The sequence below is a fragment of the Mustela putorius genome, unplaced genomic scaffold (genome assembly GCF_011764305.1).
Source record: "Mustela putorius furo isolate JIRA1106 unplaced genomic scaffold, ASM1176430v1.1 tig00000224_pilon_pilon_pilon, whole genome shotgun sequence".
Classification (NCBI taxonomy): domain Eukaryota; kingdom Metazoa; phylum Chordata; class Mammalia; order Carnivora; family Mustelidae; genus Mustela; species Mustela putorius.
In genome coordinates, this window is record NW_025421321.1 from 21,553,195 (window position 1) to 21,572,484 (window position 19,290).

Consider the following 19,290-nt stretch of genomic DNA (forward strand, 5'->3'; position numbering starts at 1 on the left):
AGGTGCTGATCTGGCACTTGAAGCATGTTAAGATATATGTAGAGGTGCATTTCTGGCTAATGGTATCAGTCTGACTAAAGAGACTGAGGTTTCTGATCATGATAGGTTGAGTAGTTGATCAGTGGCAGAAAGAGTGAAGAACAGAAGACAGACCTAGAGCATAGGATTACTGAAACATCAGATTGAGCCTCAGTACCCACTAGAGTAACAGGAATAAAGAGTATTTAGTAGGTATGCATTAAATGAATAAACTTTATGGGAATGTCTACAGTTGCCACATAACACACACACAAATGGGTTTGGATTCTGTACTTAGAAAAACTCAGAATTTGGGGCACCTGGGTGACTCAGTCAGTTAAGCATCTGACTCTTGATTTTAACCCACGTCATGATCTCAGGGTTGTGAGAGCCCACATAGGGCTCCGTAGTGAGCATGGAGCCCGTTTTAGATTCTCTCTCTCTCTTTGTCCCTCCCTCTCCATGTGCCCACCCCCCCATACATGTTCTGTCTCTCTAAAAAAAGAAAAAAAATTTCAGAGTTAAAAAAATGAAGTAGGATTTTTGTTAGATTTTTTTCAGAGATTTTGATGTAAATTAGGACTGATAATGTATAGCATTTATTAAGAATATTTTAATATGAAACTGATTTTTTTGTGTCAAATATCTTGTGGGATTCTTTTTTTTTTTTTTTTGAGAGATTGAAAGAGCGTGTGAAAGAGTGAGAAAGCACAGCCTGTGGGGGAAGACAGAGGGAGAGGAAGAAACAGACTCCCCGTGAGCACAGAGCCTTATGTAGGGCCAGATGCCAGGACCTTGAGATCATGAACCTAAGCCAAAGGCAGAGCTTAACTGACTGAGCCACCCAGGTACCCCTATCCTGTGGGATTCTTGTCCTAGTAGTGTATTTTAGATGGTGGTGTGCACATATGGGGAGGAAAAGAGAATGAAGGGGAATTAAACCTTAATTGACTAATTAATATGTCAGTTTATTTTCAACAATACCTTTTTAGGGAAAAGTTTGGGAAAAAATTATAAAATCCCTTGAGTAATAACCTGAATAATTTACTTTTTTTTTTTTCTAAGATTTTATTTATTTGACAGGGAGAGAGAAAAAAGCACAAATGGGCAGAGCAGCAGGCAGGGGGAGGGAGATGTGTCAGCAGGAGCCTGACACAAGGCTTGATCCCAGGGCCCTGGGACATGACCTGAGTTGAAGACAGACACTTAACTGCCTGAGGCATTCAGGCACTCCTGATTAATTTTCATACATTCTGCTATAGATGCCAACAACCGTTTGGAGACAGAGTAAGATCAGGTTTTGATTTATAAAGGTAAAAGTAATCCTGGAGCAGGTGGAATGTGATTGGGATAGATTTTGCAAAGGTACTTTCCAGTTAGTCATATAACAAAAACACACTTAAAAATCAAGTGTGATCTGCAAGCAAAAAGACCTATTTGTCATGGGTACTTCTGGATAATATGTGACTTTCCCATGAAAATGGAATTTACTATGTCTTTCATAGAACTATAAAATTTCTACCTCCCTATTTCTATGCATTTGACCCTGTGAATACCTTCTTATTCTCTGAGAATATCATAGGTCATTAAAGTGGCTTCATTGCCAGAGTCAGATTTTACTTATGCATCTTTTGTTAAGCATGTGCTCTGGGTCAGGAACAGTGTGGTACATACTGTAGAGGCAACAAAGATGTGTGAAAAACCTTTGACCTCCCAGAAAATTGGTCTGTAGGTGAAAAAGTGAAGTGTATGCATAAAATGGTGCCAGTCATTTTCATACAGCATATGATAAATGCTGACATGATTTTTATTTTTTTTAATTTTGTTTTTTCAATATTCCAAGATTCATTGTTTATGTACCACACCCAGTGCTCCATGCAATCTGTGCTCCCCTTTAGAGGCCGTTGCTCTTGTCATTGTTGTGACCTTGACCTCTCAGGAGATGGGTCTTAAGAGGCTCTGAGCCAATCAACAACAGTAAAGTTGTTTGAAGTTGGAAGGTTTAGTGGTATAGGGATAAATATACCACTTCATGCCATTCTACATTAACCAGTAATTATTTCATATTACTATTTTTTTTCACCTCACACAACATCGTATCCTGACTCATGAACTATATACACTAGCTGGTATTCACAACTTTTCTGTGATTTTCTGTTAAGCCATGTTTTCATTTTATTACAGTCTTCTACTTTGCCATAAATTCCTTTCCCTCTGATTCCCAACCAGATGTCATCTGTCTTTTACTTTGTGGCATTTATGTATTGTCTATTCATTACTTCAACATGAAGATGCATCCTAACTTGTCTCAAGTAGTAAACTTACTATTCAAGTTTTTGTCCTTTCCATATACTCCAGTACTTGACTGATACTTGACCAAGCCTGCACCAATTTTATCTTCTTTATTTGACCTGGGAAGTAGGAGTTAGGAATGGTGGAGAAAGAGGGATGAAGGGGTAAAAAAGGAGAAAAGAGTTTATAAACCAGAGAGGAAATGAAATAAAATGGAAGAAGAGATGAAGAAAGGAAAAGGAGAAGAATGGAAAGAAGGAAGAAATAAGGGAGGAGGAGAAGGAGAAGAAAAGAGAAAAGTCTTCCATGGAACTAGTAAACTTTGACTCTTCTTTCTCAATGCAGCAGAATGGGTGTATGACCCTCCCTGACCCCTGATTATCTCTGTGGTAGTCAGTTCATGTGTCTAGAATGTAATCTGTGGAGTTCCACTGTTGCCTTTCAGTTACGTAATTCTCTGATTTTATGAATTACATGTAGAGTTCTAGGGTTTATACAGTTCATAGTGCCCACAAGTGAATCCCATGGGAATAGTTTATTATGTGCTCAGGAATCATCCAGGAAGCAATTTACCATATCTTTATCTATCTTAAAGGGCCTATTTTATATAATTATTTATATGGACACAATAATGAAAAAGCAATACATAGTAGTTACCTGTCCATTTATAATTATGTCTCAAGTCTACAGAAATAACTTAACAGCAATAGATTTATTAAATACATATCAACCTCTGCTTTTCTCTCTAATGCTTCAAAGATATTGGTTAGAAAAGGAGTACATATCCAATGGGTAGTTTATCCACTCCCCATTCAGTTTACTGAACTAAACAGTAGTTTGACTCTTAGTATGAAAGTTTAATTTTTCTTCACAATTTTCATTCCCTTCTTCTTAGATGCAAAGGCAGAAAATTTGCCATTATTAAAATTCCAACTACACTAAATATATTTTTCATATATTTAATAATATTTAGTGACTGGCTGCATCATTTTAAGCATAAATATTAATATTTATGTTTCAAGTTTTCTGGTAATGTATAATCTACTGAAATATAAGTGATTTGTCTTAATTACTATTGATTTGTGGGAAGGCGCTCATCTTTTCCACTGACGATGCAACTTACTGCATTTGTTAACACATACAGTAAGATGTAAATAATGTATAAATGAAACATTTCAAAGAAATGAATAGCTAGTATCCCACCAAGCTTCAGCTTGTCAGAATTTGCTTCTAGAAGGGTTACTAATGTTAGCAATAAGAATGCTGTTTTGTGTGTGTGTGTGTGTGTGTGTGTGTGTGTCTTCGGCAATACATTCTGGGAATGTCACATAACATACAAATAAAGGATCAACAGAGATGGGTAATGAATGATCAAATTAAAATCCTTCCCATTTTTAGAATAAATATTTCTCACTCTGTGACGATTTATCCATTCACTGTTCTTTTACAAAAAACAGTGTACATAAGGAAGTCTAAATTCAAGTTTGCAAAATGTTGCAAGCTTGAGCAATGATTTTTTTAGCTTCCCTTTTCCCTAACATTTATGGTGAAACAGATCAATAAATCTTACATACTTAATAACAATTTATGGACACTCTCTAGGATCAGTCATGAACTGATCTGAAAATACGCACACATAGAAAAACACATGTACACACTCTTTCTTATAATGTTTTGATGTGGGATCAGAATATATGGATGCCACCACACAGTCAGTCCCATACAAAGAGATGAAGAGTTTATGTGTATAAAGGGACCTCCTACACTTCTAAGCAAGATTTGGTTACTAATGTACAGCTTTGAGAGTAGACAATCTCTGCTGAGACTCAGATTTTTGAAATACAAATTAGTAAGGTGAATATAAGCCTTTCCACTGATTAATTATGAGATTGCTTCAATTGCTTTTGTTAAGCTCACTGAGCATATTTAACCAAAATTGATTTTATTTAACCAAAAATAATAGTCATTGTATTATGTTATAAAATTATGATTATGATTATGATATAGAAATCAGCTACCATCCTGAAGGTCTTATTGAAAGCTAGGAAGCCAGAAAAATAAATAAAAGCTGCAATAGGAGTTATTCTGAGAATTATTATTGGATATATAAAATCAGAAGACTGCTTGATGGATAGTAATATAGTATCTCAAGCTCAATTGAAAGAAGTACCTTTTTTTTTAAAATTTTTATAAACATGTATTTTTATCCCCAGGGGTACAGGTCTGTGAATCAACACTCACCAAAGCACATACCCTCCCCAATGTCCATAACCCCTGCCCACTTCTCCCAACACCCTTCCCCACAGTAACCCTCAGTTTGTTTCGTAAGGTGAAGAGTCACCCTCCCAATCCCATCTTGTTTCATTGATTCTTCTCCTACCCACTTAAGCCCCCATGTTGCATCACCACTTCCTCATATCAGGGAGATCATATGATAGTTGACTTTCTCTGCTTGACTTATTTCACTAAGCATGATACGCTCTAGTTCCATCCATGTTGTCGCAAATGGCAAGATTTCATTTCTTTTGATGGCTGCATAGTATTCCATTGTGTATATATACCACATCTTCTTGATCCATTCATCTGTTGATGGACATCTAGGTTCTTTACATAGTTTGGCTATTGTGGACATTGCTGCTATAAACATTCGGGTGCATGTGCCCCTTTGGTTCGCTACGTTTGTATCTTTAGGGTAAATACCCAGTAGTGCAATTGCTGGGTCATAGGGCAGTTCTATTTTCAACATTTTGAGGAACCTCCATGCTGTTTTCCAGAGTGGCTGCACCAGCTTGCATTCCCACCAACAGTGTAGGAGGGTTCCCCTTTCTCCGCATCCTCGCCAGCATCTGTCATTTCCTGACTTGTTGATTTTAGCCATTCTGACTGGTGTGAGGTGATATCTCATTGTGGTTTTGATTTGTATTTCCCTGATGCCGAGTGATATGGAGCACTTTTTCATGTGTCTGTTGGCCATCTGGATGTCTTCTTTGCAGAAATGTCTGTTCATGTCCTCTGCCCATTTCGTGATTGGATTATTTGTTCTTTGGGTGTTGAGTTTGCTAAGTTCTTTATAGATTCTGGACACTAGTCCTTTATCTGATATGTTGTTTGCAAATATCTTCTCCCATTCTGTCAGTTGTCTTTTGATTTTGTTAACTGTTTCCTTTGCTGTGCAAAAGCTTTTGATCTTGATGAAATCCCAATAGTTCATCTTTGCCCTTGCTTCTCTTGCCATTGGCATTGTTCCTAGGAAGATGTTGCTGCGGCTGAGGTTGAAGAGGTTGCTGCCTGTGTTCTCCTCAAGGATTTTGATGGATTCCTTTTGCACATGGAGTTCCTTCATCCATTTTGAGTCTATTTTTGTGTGTGGTGTAAGGAAATGGTCCAATTTCATTTTTCTGCATGTGGCTGTCCAATTTTCCCAGCACCATTTATTGAAGAGGCTGTCTTTTTTCCATTGGACTTTCATTCCTGCTTTGTCGAAGATTAGTTGACTGTAGAGTTGAGGGTCTATTTCTGGGCTCTCTATTCTGTTCCATTGATCTATGTGTCTGTTTTTGTGCCAGTACCATGCTGTCTTGATGATGACAGCTTTGTAATAGAGCTTGAAGTCCGGAATGGTGATGCCACCAACGTTGGCTTTCTTTTTCAATATCCCTTTGGCTATTCGAGGTCTTTTCTGGTTCCATATAAATTTTAGAATTATTTGTTCCATTTCTTTGAAAAAGATGGATGATACTTTGATAGGAATTGCATTAAATGTGTAGATTGCTTTAGGTAGCATAGACATTTTCACAATATTTATTCTTCCCATCCAGGAGCATGGAACATTTTCCATTTCTTTGTGTCTTCCTCAATTTCTTTCATGAGTACTTTATAGTTTTCTGAGTATAGATTCTGTGCCTCTTTGGTTAGCTTTATTCCTAGGTATCTAATGGTTTTGGATGCAATTGTAAATGGGATTGACTCCTTAATTTCTCTTTCTTCGGTCTTGCTGTTGGTGTAGAGAAATGCAACTGATTTCTGTGCATTGATTTTATATCCTGACACTTTACTGAATTCCTGTATAAGTTCTAGCAGTTTTGTTAATTCTTTCAAAGAACCAGCTCCTACTTTCGTTGATTTTCTCTATTGTCTTTTTGGTTTCTATTTCATTGATTTCTGTTATGATCTTTATGATTTCTCTTCTCCTGCTGGGCTTAGGGTTTCTTTCTTGTTCTTTCTCCAGCTCCTTTAGGTGTAGGGTTAGGTTGTGTACCTGAGACCTTTCTTGTTTCTTGAGGAAGGCTTGTACCGCTATATATTTTCCTCTCAGGACTGCCTTTGTTGTGTCCCACAGATTTTGAACCTTTGTATTTTCATTATCATTTGTTTCCATGATTTTTTTCAATTCTTCTTTAATTTCCCGGTTGACCCATTCATTCTTTAGAAGGATGCTGTTTAGTCTCCATGTATTTGGGTTCTTTCCAAACTTCCTCTTGTGGTTGAGTTATAGCTTCAGAGCACTGTGGTCTGAAAATATGCAGGGGATGATCCCAATCTTTTGATACTGGTTGAGTCCTGATTTAGGACCGATGATGTGATCTATTCTGGAGAATGTTCCATGTGCACTAGAGAAGAATGTGTAGTCTATTGCTTTGGTATGAAATATTCTGAATATATCTGTGATGTCCATCTGGTCCAGTGTGTCGTTTAAGGCCTTTATTTCCTTGCTGATCTTTTGCTTGGATGATCTGTCCATTTCAGTGAGGGGAGTGTTAAAGTCCCCTACTATTATTGTATTATTGTTTATGTGTTTCTTGATTTTGTTATTAATTGGTTTATATAGTTGGCTGCTCTCACGTTGGGGGCATAGATATTTAAAATTGTTAAATCTTCTTGTTGGACAGACTCTTTGAGTATGATATAGTGTCCTTCCTCATCTCTTATTATAGTCTTTGGCTTAAAATCTAATTGATCTGATATAAGGATTGCCACACCTGCTTTCTTCATGTCCATTAGCATGGTAAATTCTTTTCCACCCCCTTACTTTAAACCTGGAGGTGTCTTCAGGCTTAAAATGAGTTCCTTGGAGGCAACATATAGTTTGGTTTTGTTTTTTTTATCCATTCTGATACCCTGTGTCTTTTGACAGGGGCATTTAGCCCATTAACATTCAGGGTAACTATTGAGAGATATGAATTTAGTGCCATTGTATTGCCTGTAAGGTGACTGTTACTGTATATTGTCTCTGTTCCTTACGCCTACAAGGCTCTCTCTTTGCTTAGAGGACCCCTTTCAATATTTCCTGTAGAGCTGGTTTGGTGTTTGCAAATTCTTTCAGTTTTTGTTTGTCCTGGACGCTTTTAATCTCTCCTTCTATTTTCAATGATAGCCTAGCTGGATATAGTATTCTTGGCTGCATGTTTTTCTCGTTTAGTGCTCTGAAAATATCATGCCAGCTCTTTCTGGCCTGCCAGGTCTCTGTGGATAAGGCAGCTGCCAATCTAATATTTTTACCATTGTATGTTACAGACTTCTTTTCCCAGGCTGCTTTCAGGATTTTCTCTTTGTCACTGAGACTTGTAAATTTTACACTTAGGTGACGGGGTGTGGGCCTATTCATATTGATTTTGAGGGGCATTCTCTGAATCTCCTGAATTTTGATGCTCATTCCCTTTGCCATATTGGGGAAATTCTCCCCAGTAATTCTTTCCAGTATACCTTCTGCTCCCCTCTCTCTTTCTTCTTCTGGAATCCCAATTATTCTAATGTTGTTTTGTCTTATGGTGTCACCTATCTCTCGAATTCTCCCCTCGTGGTCCAGTAGCTGTTTGTCCCTCTTTTGCTCAGATTCTTTATTCTCTATCATTTGGTCTTCTTTATCACTAATTCTTTCTTCTGCCTCATATCCTATCAGTGAGAGCCTCCATTTTTGATTGCACCTCATTAATAGCTTTTTTGATTTCCACTTGGTTAGATTTTAGTTCTTTTATTTCTCCAGAAAGGGCTTTTATATCTCCCTAGAGGGTTTCTCTAATATCTTCCATGCCTTTTTCGAGCCCGGCTAGAATCTTGAGAATTGTCATTCTGAACTCTAGATCTGACATATTACCAATGTCTGTATTGATTAGGTCCCTAGCCTTCGGTACTGCCTCTTGTTCTTTTTTTTGTGTTGAATTTTTCCATCTTGTCATTTTGTCCAGATAAGAGTATATGAAGGAGCAAGTAAAATACTAAAAGGGTGGCAACAACCCCAGGACAATATGCTTTAACCAAATCAGAAGAGATCCCAAATCGTGAGGGGGGAGAAAAGGGATAAAAACAGGTTCAAAAAGAAAGTAAGAAAAAAAAAAAGAAAAAAAATGAAAGAAAAGAATTTAAAAAAAGAAAACAAATAAAGAAAAATATAAAAAGTAAAGAATATATATATTAGATAAACTAGTTAAAAAACGTTACAAAAGAAAAGGGTAAAAGTTAAAAAAATTAGCAGAAGAAGAGAAAAAAAATGAGAAAAGAAAAAAATTAAATTAACTGCAGGACTAAAAAAATCACAGGGAAAAAATAAATCACAGGGAGAAAGCCATCAATTTCGTGCTTTGCTTTCTCCTCTAGAATTCTGCTGTTCTCCTTGGTATTGAAACCTCACTCCTTGGTAGGTGAACTTGGTCTTGGCTGGATTTCTTATTGATCTTCTGGGGGAGGGGCCTGTTGTAGTGATTCTCAAGTGTCTTTGCCCCAGACGGAATTGCACCACCCTTACGAGGGGCCGGGCTGAGTAATCCGCTAGGGTTTGCTTTCAGGAGCTTTACTTCCGGAGCGCTTTCTGTAGAGTTCCATAGGACGGGAATACAAATGGCGGCTTCCTGGTTTCCGGCCCGGAGGAGCCGAGAGCCTGGGGCGCCACTACTCAGTGTGCCCTCAGAGAACAGCGCCCAGTCACTCCCGTCTGCCCTACCTCCAGCCGTGCTCCGAGCTCACCAAGCCTATGACCAGTTCAAGGTAACCCCGAGCTGCGAGCTTACCGTCTGCTCTTTCTCTGTAGCCGGTTTTCCCGTTCCAATACCCGCAAGCTCTGCAACACTTAGACACCCCTGATCCTTCTGTGACCCTGCGGGACCTGAGGCCATGCTGACCCCGCGTGGTCGTCGCCCCGGTTTAGCCTCTGGAGCGATGTCCCTCAGCGGAACAGACTTTTTAAAGTCCTTATTTGAGCTCCGTTGCTCCGCCGCTTGCCGGGAGCCGGCCCCTCCCCCCGGGGTCTATCTTCCCGTCGCTTTGGATTCACTTCTCCGCTGGTCCTACCTTTCAGAAAGTGGTTGTTTTTCTGTTTCCAGAATTGCTGTTCTTCTTCTCTTCGATCTGCCGATGGATTTGCAGGTGTTTGCAATCTCTTGATAAGCTATCCAGCCGATCTCCTGCTAGCTGACATAGTCTCAGCCTGCTACTTCTCCACCATCTTGACTTCTCCCTCCTAAAGAAGTACCTTTTGAGATATTTTATGTCAATCACAGATGCTTCACTTGATATTTATTAGCAAGGAAAAGTTAAATCCTTTTTGAATGAAATTCTGTTAAATACATATTATATAATATTTACCATCATAATCATTTACGTTTTAGTAGTGTCTAGTACATTCTTGTTGTTGACTAATATCTCTTTGAGATTTCAGTTCTTTTGGGTGTATGCTTAGGCATGGAATTGCTGTATCATACAGTGATTTTTTTTTTTTGAGGAATTACCATACTATTTTTCATAGTCACTTTGTCATTTTACATGCCCACCAGCAATGCTCAAGGGTTTTAATTACCCCACATCCTCACCAACACTTGTTATATTTGCTTTTGTTGTTGTTATTCTTTTGATAACCGCCATCCTAATTGGTGTGAGGCAATATCTCGTGGTTTTTTTCATTTTCATTTTGGTTTTGATTTGCACTTGCTAACGAATTTGTGATGTTGAACATCTTTTCATGCTTATTGACCATTTTTATGTCTTCTTTGGGGAAATGTCTATTTGAGTTCTTTCCCACTTTTTAACCAGGTTATTTGTTATTTTTGTTGAGTTATGGGAGTTCTTTATATATTTTGGACATTAACCCTTTATCAGATACATATTTGCAAATATTTTCTCTGATACTGTGAGCTCACTTTTCATTCTATTGATGTGTTTTTTGATGCATGGACATTTTTAAATTTGATGTAGTCCAATTATCTATTTTTATTTTTTTACCTATGTGTTTCTTGTCTTATCGTAGAAATCATTGCCAAACCCAATGTCATTAAGCTTTTCCTTATTTTTTTTAAAGCTAAATATATTAATTGTTTGTGAAGTTTTATTATTTTCATTTTTAAGTGGAATACAAAAGATTGTTTAGGGTCTTTATGAACAGTTTGCAGAATAATAATTGAATTGAATTCATCATGTGATCATTGCCAGTTTAAATAGAGCTTAATAAGCATCTTTGATTTGTCTTAGATGCACACACTGTATCCCATTCAGAACCCCTTTTCCTGAATTAACACTAGATTGAGTCAGTTACATATTGGAAGTACTTTTTCAAAATTTGCAGGCTTCACCTCTTTCTATATTATATTTCTAAATTAAAATAAGAACTTAATTCTAATAAACCTGATTTCCCCCCCCTTTTTTCCCTATAGAGTTTGTACATGTTAAAGCTTGTTAAATAATTTCTTACTATAAGGCCACAAAGATACTTTTTCTAAATTTTCGTTGAAAGTATAGCTGTGCCTTTTACATTTAAGTTCTTTTATACATTTAAAATTTATTTTTAAGTATGGTGTGAGAAAGATATGCATTTTAATATTTCTAGTATGGATAATCAAGTGTCTCCCTGTTATTTATTTAGTCTGTTTTCTGGAGTGCCACTTTTGTCATACATTGGGTTTTTACATATGCACATTTTTATTTCTTTTTGCTCTGCCTTGTTTCCCTGTCATATTTTTTTGACCCTCCAACAACACATTGCTGTTTTAATTAACATAATTGTATAATAGTTTTTTGATACAGAGTCGAGTAATACTCCCATTGTACTTTGTACTTGCATGTAAATTTTAAAATCAGCTTATCATCAAGATCAGAAGCTTCTGCACAGCAAAGGAAACAGTCAAAAAAAAAAAAGAGGCAACCCACGGAATGGGAGAGTATATTCACAAATAATACTACAGACTAAGGGCTGATATCCAAGATCTATAAAGCGTTCCTCAAACTCAACACACATGAAACAGATAGTCACGTCGAAAAATGGGCAGAACATGTGAACAGACACTTCTCCAAAGAAGGCAAACAAATGGCTAACAGACATATGAAAAAATGTTCATCATCATTTGTCATCAGGGAGATTCAAATCAAAACCACATTGAGATACCACCTTACACCAGTTAGAATGGCCAAGATTAACAAGATAGTAAACAACAAGTGTTGGAGAGGATGTGGAGAAAGTAGAACCCTCTTAAACTGTTGGTGGGTATGTAAGTTGGTGACCCACTTTGGAAAACAGTGTGAAGATTCCTTAAGAAATTAAAAATAGAGTTACCATATGACCCTGCAATTGTACTGCTGGGTACTTACCCCAAAGATACAGATGTAGTGAAAAGAAGGGCCATTTGTACCCAATGTTCATAGCAGCAATGGCCGTAGTTGCCAAACTGTGGAAAGAACCAAGTTGCCCTTCAACATACAAATGGATAAAGAGGATATGGTCCATATATACTATGGAGTATTATGCCTCCATCAGAAATGATGAATACCCAACTTTTTGTATCAACATGAATGGGACTGGAAGAAATTATGCTGAGTGAAACAAGTCAAGCAGAGAGAGTCAATTATTATATGGTTTCATTTACCTGTGGGGCATAAGGAGTGACATGAATGACATTGGGAGATGGAGAAGAGGAGTGAGTTGGGGAAATCAGAGGTGGAGACAAACCATGAGAGACTGTGGTCTCTGAGAAACAAACTGAGGGTTTTGGAAGGGGGGGCAGGGAGTGGGGTGAGCCTGGTGGTGGTATTATGGAGGGTATGTATTGCATGGAGCACTGGGTGTGGTGTATAAAAAATTAATTTTGGAACACTGAAAAAAATTAAGAATAAAATCAGCATATCAGTCTAATGAAAAAAATGCTGTCATTTTGAGTGTAATTACAGGAAATTGATAAATTAATTTCTAGAAAATTTGCATTTTTTTTTACAATATTGTCTTCACAGACATTAACGTGAAATGTCTCATTACTGTTTATCTAATTATTGGCCCCTGAGACAAAAAGTAGCCTCTTTTAAGCAATATAAATAAATAAATAAATAAATAAATAAATAAGAAGGAAGCATATGGCTTATCATCCTTAATTCTGATGGCTCTCTTTAGTGAATAATAACAGATTTTTTTTAGTGAAATGAGAAACAAAACTATAGATATTTAGAAGATGTAATTGTGCTGTACATTGTTATTTAATCTTCCCAATAACTCAGAAAGTATGTATTATAATGACCTGCTTCAGACAAAACATTTGAATGGCAATATAGTAAATAATATGTTCAGAGCCATTGATTGACCATCATAACTATAAGATTCATGAAAAATATTACAGACTCAAGCACCAAAGGTTCAAGGAAATTAACTGTGGCACTGTGATATGAGTCAGGGACAGATTCCAAAGGCCATTCTATTTCTAACATTAAACCAGAAGTTCTTTACAACTTTCAGATACAGAGAGTTAGGTATCCATTCATTGTACAGTAAGTCAGTGTAAAAGACCAGTCTTTAACCTTTCTTTTTAGCGTTTTATTGTTTATAAAGTCTGAATGTGTCTTTTCTAGTTGTATATTAAGTTGTTCCTTACAATTAGTGGACAGAAATAACATTTTAAGAAACCAACAACGTTTTAGTGGATAAGACTTAACTTCTGGCAGAAAGAGAATCAATTATAATAGCCATAGATTTAGCAGTGTATGTAATACTTTGTGCCTTTTTTCAAGTTCATGATTTCATATGATGTGCTAAAATAGGCTGGAAAGAAATTCTGTTAGAAAAAAAGTTTATTTTTTAAAAAGACATCAGTATAATGTATAGAATACTATACATCTATAGTGCTGTAGTTAGTTAGGCTTTTTTTTCCCTCAGTCTGAATGATTACATTGTATAGCTCAGGAATTGGCTAATTATTTTATTTTATTTTATTTATTATTTTTTAAAATTTTTTATTTTTTATAAACATATATTTTTATCCCCAGGGTTACAGGTCTGTGTTGGCTAATGTTTTAGAGGTTGAAAATGCCTTGCCATCAAAATGAGCTAGGTATTTCAGCAGCATTCACCAATATACTAAATACCTTCATAGGTAGTTTTTGAGAAAGATTTTATTTATTTACTTATTAGAGAGAAAGAGAGTGAGAGAGGGAGAGAGAGAGAGAGAGCGAGAGCTGGGGAAAGAGAAGAGGGGGAGAGAGAATCTCAAGTTGACTCTTTGCTGAATGCAGTGCCTGACACAGGGCTTAATCTCACCATCCTGAGATCATGACCTGAGCCGAAACCAAGCGTGGGATGCTCAACCAACTGAGCCACTCAGGCACCCGCTTCATAGCTACTTTTTGCCACATTTTAGAAGTTGGTGGATTGACCCATGAATGTAAGACTCATGAAAAATATTATGGACTCAGGCCCCCAGTGTTCAAGAAGATTTATAGTGCATATGCTGTAACAGTACCATCATTGCTAATAACCTATGCTTTTGTGTTTCAGACACATTTCAACTAGATAATCTATTTTTAAAAAAGCATTTGGTCTTGTTTCTGAACTAAATGTTTGGAATATTGCTGAATATCAGCAGTAGGGGGAAAGATGGGAAAAGCCAGGAAGAAAATTTTTCCTCTTTTTTGGCTCTCAGCTGAATGTCATGACTGCACTAAATGGCAGGTGAAGAGATAACATAGTTGTGCAAGACAAACTTTTTTAGCTCATGCATTTTCTAAGATTAAATCTCTTCATTGAAATACACCTCAGATATTACAGAATGGATGAAGATTTAATATTAAAGAAAAATTCTCTTTTTTCTAAGTGTGTGTGTGTGTAAGATTTTTATTTACTTGACACAGACACAGCAAGAGAGGGAACACAAGCAGGGAGAGTGGGAGAAGGAGAAGCAGACTTCTCCTGAGCAGGGAGCCTGATGCAGGGCTGGATTCCCGGACTCTGGGATTATGACCTCAACTGAAGGCAGATACTTAACAACTGAGCCACCCAGGTGCCCCCTAAGTGTTTTTAAATAAATACTTGCCAAGAAAGGCTTTAAAACATGTTCTAGCATGGTTTTAGATTCTGACATAGCCCTTGTTAAAAGAATTAAACCTTGGAGCACTGTTCCATGATGAGTGATAGATGCGTGTTTAGTGGTGAAATACACTAGAGAAGGCAGGCATTGTTTCTAAATGTTTATAGTGGGAAGAATGGAGTATTACTTTAAATTAAATCAAAGAATATATATTATTTAGCTTAAGGGTTCTGTACATCATAACAAATGTGTACACATATGTTAATGTATGTATCATGTACATAATCTTTTATTTCTTTTGAAAAGTACATTGTCAATATAATATATTTAGAAAGCACAGAAAAATTATATCAAAAACTATTCTAAAGGGACACCACTGGGTGGCTCAATGGGTTAAAGCCTCTGTCTTCAGCTCGGGTCATGTTCCCGGGGTCCTGGGATCAAGCCCTGCATCGGGCTCTCTGCTCAGCGGGGAGCCTGCTTCCTCCTTTCTATCTGCCTGCCTCTCTGCCTACTTGTGATCTCTGTCTGTCAAATAAATAAATAAATAAATATTTATTAAAAAAATTATTCAAAAATTCATCCTTCACACCAGATGATAACCGCTATTGATATGTCTTATTGTCACTTTAAAACCTTTTATCAGTTACTGGTAAATAAGCCTATTAGAAGAAAGTTATTTGAATAAATAATTGTTACACTTATCCTGTCAGATAAATAATCCAATAAAATGCAATAAGCTGTTGCTTACAAATTGTGTTCTTGCAAATTGAGTCCACAGCGTCTGATGTCTTTTCTCCTTGTGAGAGTAGACTAACCAACATGAAATTTGAGTAACTTCCAGTTTATGAGAGTTCTGTACTTGCACCCCTATTTTTAGGAAAGACTCTCACAGCCATAGTTGTAATATATCCTACCAATGGTAACCAGGATCAGAATGGGTAAGATTTTTCAAAGTTGGTTAAGAATCTCATTTTCAATAATTTTAACACATAATCAATAGGGAAAGGAAGGGAGAAAGAGGGAAAAAAACAGTCTCCATAGCACATACAAATGTGTTATGAACTGCTTAGTCCTGTCTTACAACTTAGTGAGGAGAAAAAGATGATCTCAAGAGGAAACTAAGTTAAGCAAACTAAGTTAAGCAAACTAAGTTAAGAGGAGTAGTGTGAGGGATGGACAAAGGTATGATATCAGAGTTTCTAGCAGGTCTCCAGCTTTGAGGCCCAGGTAACCCAAATCTACACACAATTTATAGTTTAAAATGCTTAAGTGGGCTCTATTCTTTTTGTTTGTTTCATGCATAACTTAATATCCCTATAAAATCTATTTTATGATGTTGCAGCTGTATTGGGATCTGGGTACCCGGCACAATAAAACATCACTATTGAGAACCATTTAAATGATGAGCTGCCTAGAAAATCCTGTGGTGGGGGGAGGCATCTTGATACTTACTATCAGAGTATCTGACAGCTTTTTATTTATCCTGTGTTTATTATAATTTATCAACTAAACTCATTTTCTTCTTTCATACCATTTATTTATTTGTTGAATATGGGTTGATCTACTATCTAGCCAAATTAGCAAAACTAGGGGCGCCTGGGTGGCCTGTTCCCCCCTTTCCCCTTCTTCCTTCTCTGTACAGCTGCACATAAAGTATCTGTCTACAATCTCCTACCTCTAGGTACAAAGGTTATTTCATTGGGAAGCCTGGGTGGCTCAGTGGGTTAAAGCCTCTGCCTTGGGCTTGGGTCATGATCCCAGGGTCCTGGGATCGAGCCCCGCATTGCGCTCTCTGCTCAGCGGGGAGCCTGCTTCCTCCTCTCTCTGCCTGCCTCTCTGCCTGCCTCTCTGCCTACGTGTGATATCTCTCTCTGACAAATAAGTAAATAAAATCTTAAAAAAAAAAATTAGCAAAACCAGTGCTTCACTTCTGCCCATCTGGGCTGGGATTCTATTCATTTTTTTTAAAATTTTTTATTTTTATAAACCTGTATTGCTGTCAAGCTAGTCTGTTTCACTTGTTTATATTTTGTTGTCCTTGACTCTTTGAAAAAATTATAAGCATGACCAATGAAAGGAGGGAACGTAAGGAAATCTACCAAAGAAGTAACATAATTTCTTAAATTTCAGCATATTCCATTTGGTATTTTTTGGATTGCTGTAAATTTCTATTTTATTTATTTAAATTGTTTAGAAAATGCAGTAGAAGTAAAAAATACCTATACTTTCACTTAAGTCAGATTTTATTTTTACAACTTTTGTTATTTGAGAACAGTGTGAAAGAAATGGGATAGAATAGGATAAATTTTGTTTTAATCTTTGCTGCTCCATTTACCTCTTCAGCCTTGCGATGTTATTATCATTATTGAACATGTGTATCTCACCCATAATTTTCAGAATTCTTCTGACGATTTGAAGGGTATTTAAATTTTCGGGTATATAAATGAGTTTAATCTGTGGCAGTCATTCTAGTCAGTCTTCTATATTAAATATAAACCAGGAGATTTCAGAACTTTGAGTCATGTTCATCATCTTATAGCATAATTTTGCTTGATTTATCCTCTTTCTTTTGTATTTGAAAAGTGAAAGCAAATAACAGTTATTTTCTTAGAACATTCTTTTGTGCAAGTTCAGTATCCATCATATCTGTGTTATTACTACAATAGAATCTAAGTGGTGAGGGCTCCCTTCTTAGACATTAGAGAATCTCACAAAACTGTATAACTTAAAGGATGCTATATAACACTATAAACAGACATGACACCTTAAAAAGCTTTAAGACATTTTGCACTTTGCCTTTTCCATCTCTTGTAACTATTGTGAAAGTGTTTAGATTATAGATTGAACAATTAGATATGGTGCAGAAGTTGTTAGCTTTTACTCCAAAAGTAATGTTAGGAAGTAATTTATTTAAGTAGATATATCAAGTACACAGCATTTTCTGGATGCTGCCTATATATACTATACAGATATAGTATGTATAGAAATGAACGATCCTGCAATTGAGTTAATTACTAAAACTAGGTCATTTATACTAACTGCACAAAGTATAACAATGATTAGGTTCTGCAGCAGTTTTGAGAAGTGAGTAATCTCTGGGTTCTGGTTGCCAAAGAGCCAGAATTCAGGGAATAGGAAAAAAGTTTTGGACAAGTAATGAGGATCCAATATAGGCAAAACAGTAGGATAAGTTAAGGGTTGGATAGAGCATGGGCAAAGTATAAATGAAAGATTCTGTGAAATGAAACTGAAATATTTGACCTACTCTGTAGTCTGGGATTTGTGATCCATATGAAATGACATGAACCTCTTTTCACCAAAATCAACGTTTATTAACAAAAATCAATGATATGTGTCATGTATGAAGTTAGAGTCATTTGTAGAAAAGTATGTATATTAGGAGGGGGAATTAGCAGTGTATTCTGTATACATCTCAGTAAGGTTTCCATACATGTCATGAGCTTGCTGATTACTACTTGCATTATTGGACTGTAAGTGAAGGGATATGTCACTGGTTGGATATAGAGCTCTTGTGGGAGGCCCAGGTCCTATAATTACTCACTTTTTTGTTCTCTTCTCAATTGTGAAATGTGACTGACAGGTAGTTTGATCTCTCAAGATATAAGCAGCTGAAGTTGATGTCAGAAAATATGAGAGAAAAAGCACTCTGCAAAGGCCTGGTTGCTATCCTATTTGAAGCAAAATCTGAAAGAGAAAAATATTAGAGCTTGCTTTAAAAAAGACACAAAACTCTACTTAGGGATCACTGAACTTGAAGAAGCAAATTTTTTCTTTAAAAAATATAGTGCCAACATTGAAGGCAATTCAACATATCTGGAAGAAGGAAGGCAGAAAAATTTAGTGGTGGCAAATGCAAAGCAATAATGAGATGTTTTTGCATAATGTAGTAAAAATCCTTTTATAGAAAATCAGAAATTGACATTTTTGAAATAATATAGAAATGTCTCTAAAACTTGACAGTACTGTCATTACCTCAGAAAAGCATATAGAAATTTCATTGAGAATAATGATATTTAAAGACCATAGAGAAGAGAGTTTTGAAACTTTGATGCTATTGTAAAGTGATTTTAGATCATTACAATGAATCATATGACACACTTTTATCTGACCCCTCATATCACCATAAGCCAAGATGGTTTTGACCTAGCAAATCTCTAATGCTATGGGGAAGGATAACTAACTATAAAAGAAAAAGCTAATGACTTTATGTTTTACAAACTCCTCTCCTTGTTCATAATTTCTGATTTTTTTTTATTAGTATCTCCTTATCTCTTTCCTCTAAGCAGCCTGTAATCTTCTGGAATTTTGTTACCAACAATAATAAACAAGTGTACTTATATCACAATTACTTAGGGGGAATATATAAAAGGCATGGAAATGAAACTGGGACAGTAGATATAAGGATTTATACTTTGTTATATTTCACTACTGCCTCTTCTTGGTTATCTTAAAGACTACTGGCATTTTTGCAATCATTTAAACACAAGTGCAAGAAAACACAGTAATTCATTTAAAAATTTATAACTTTTCCCCATTTGTATTTCACATTTAACCTTAGGGTAAATTTAGAGACAATCGAAAGTCAGTAAGAGGAAGAAAATACAGGTGAAAATACATGATTCCTTTGTGCCAGAATATTTTGGGGCTATGGTTCTCAACCAAGGAGAGAATGTATATTATATTCATCTTC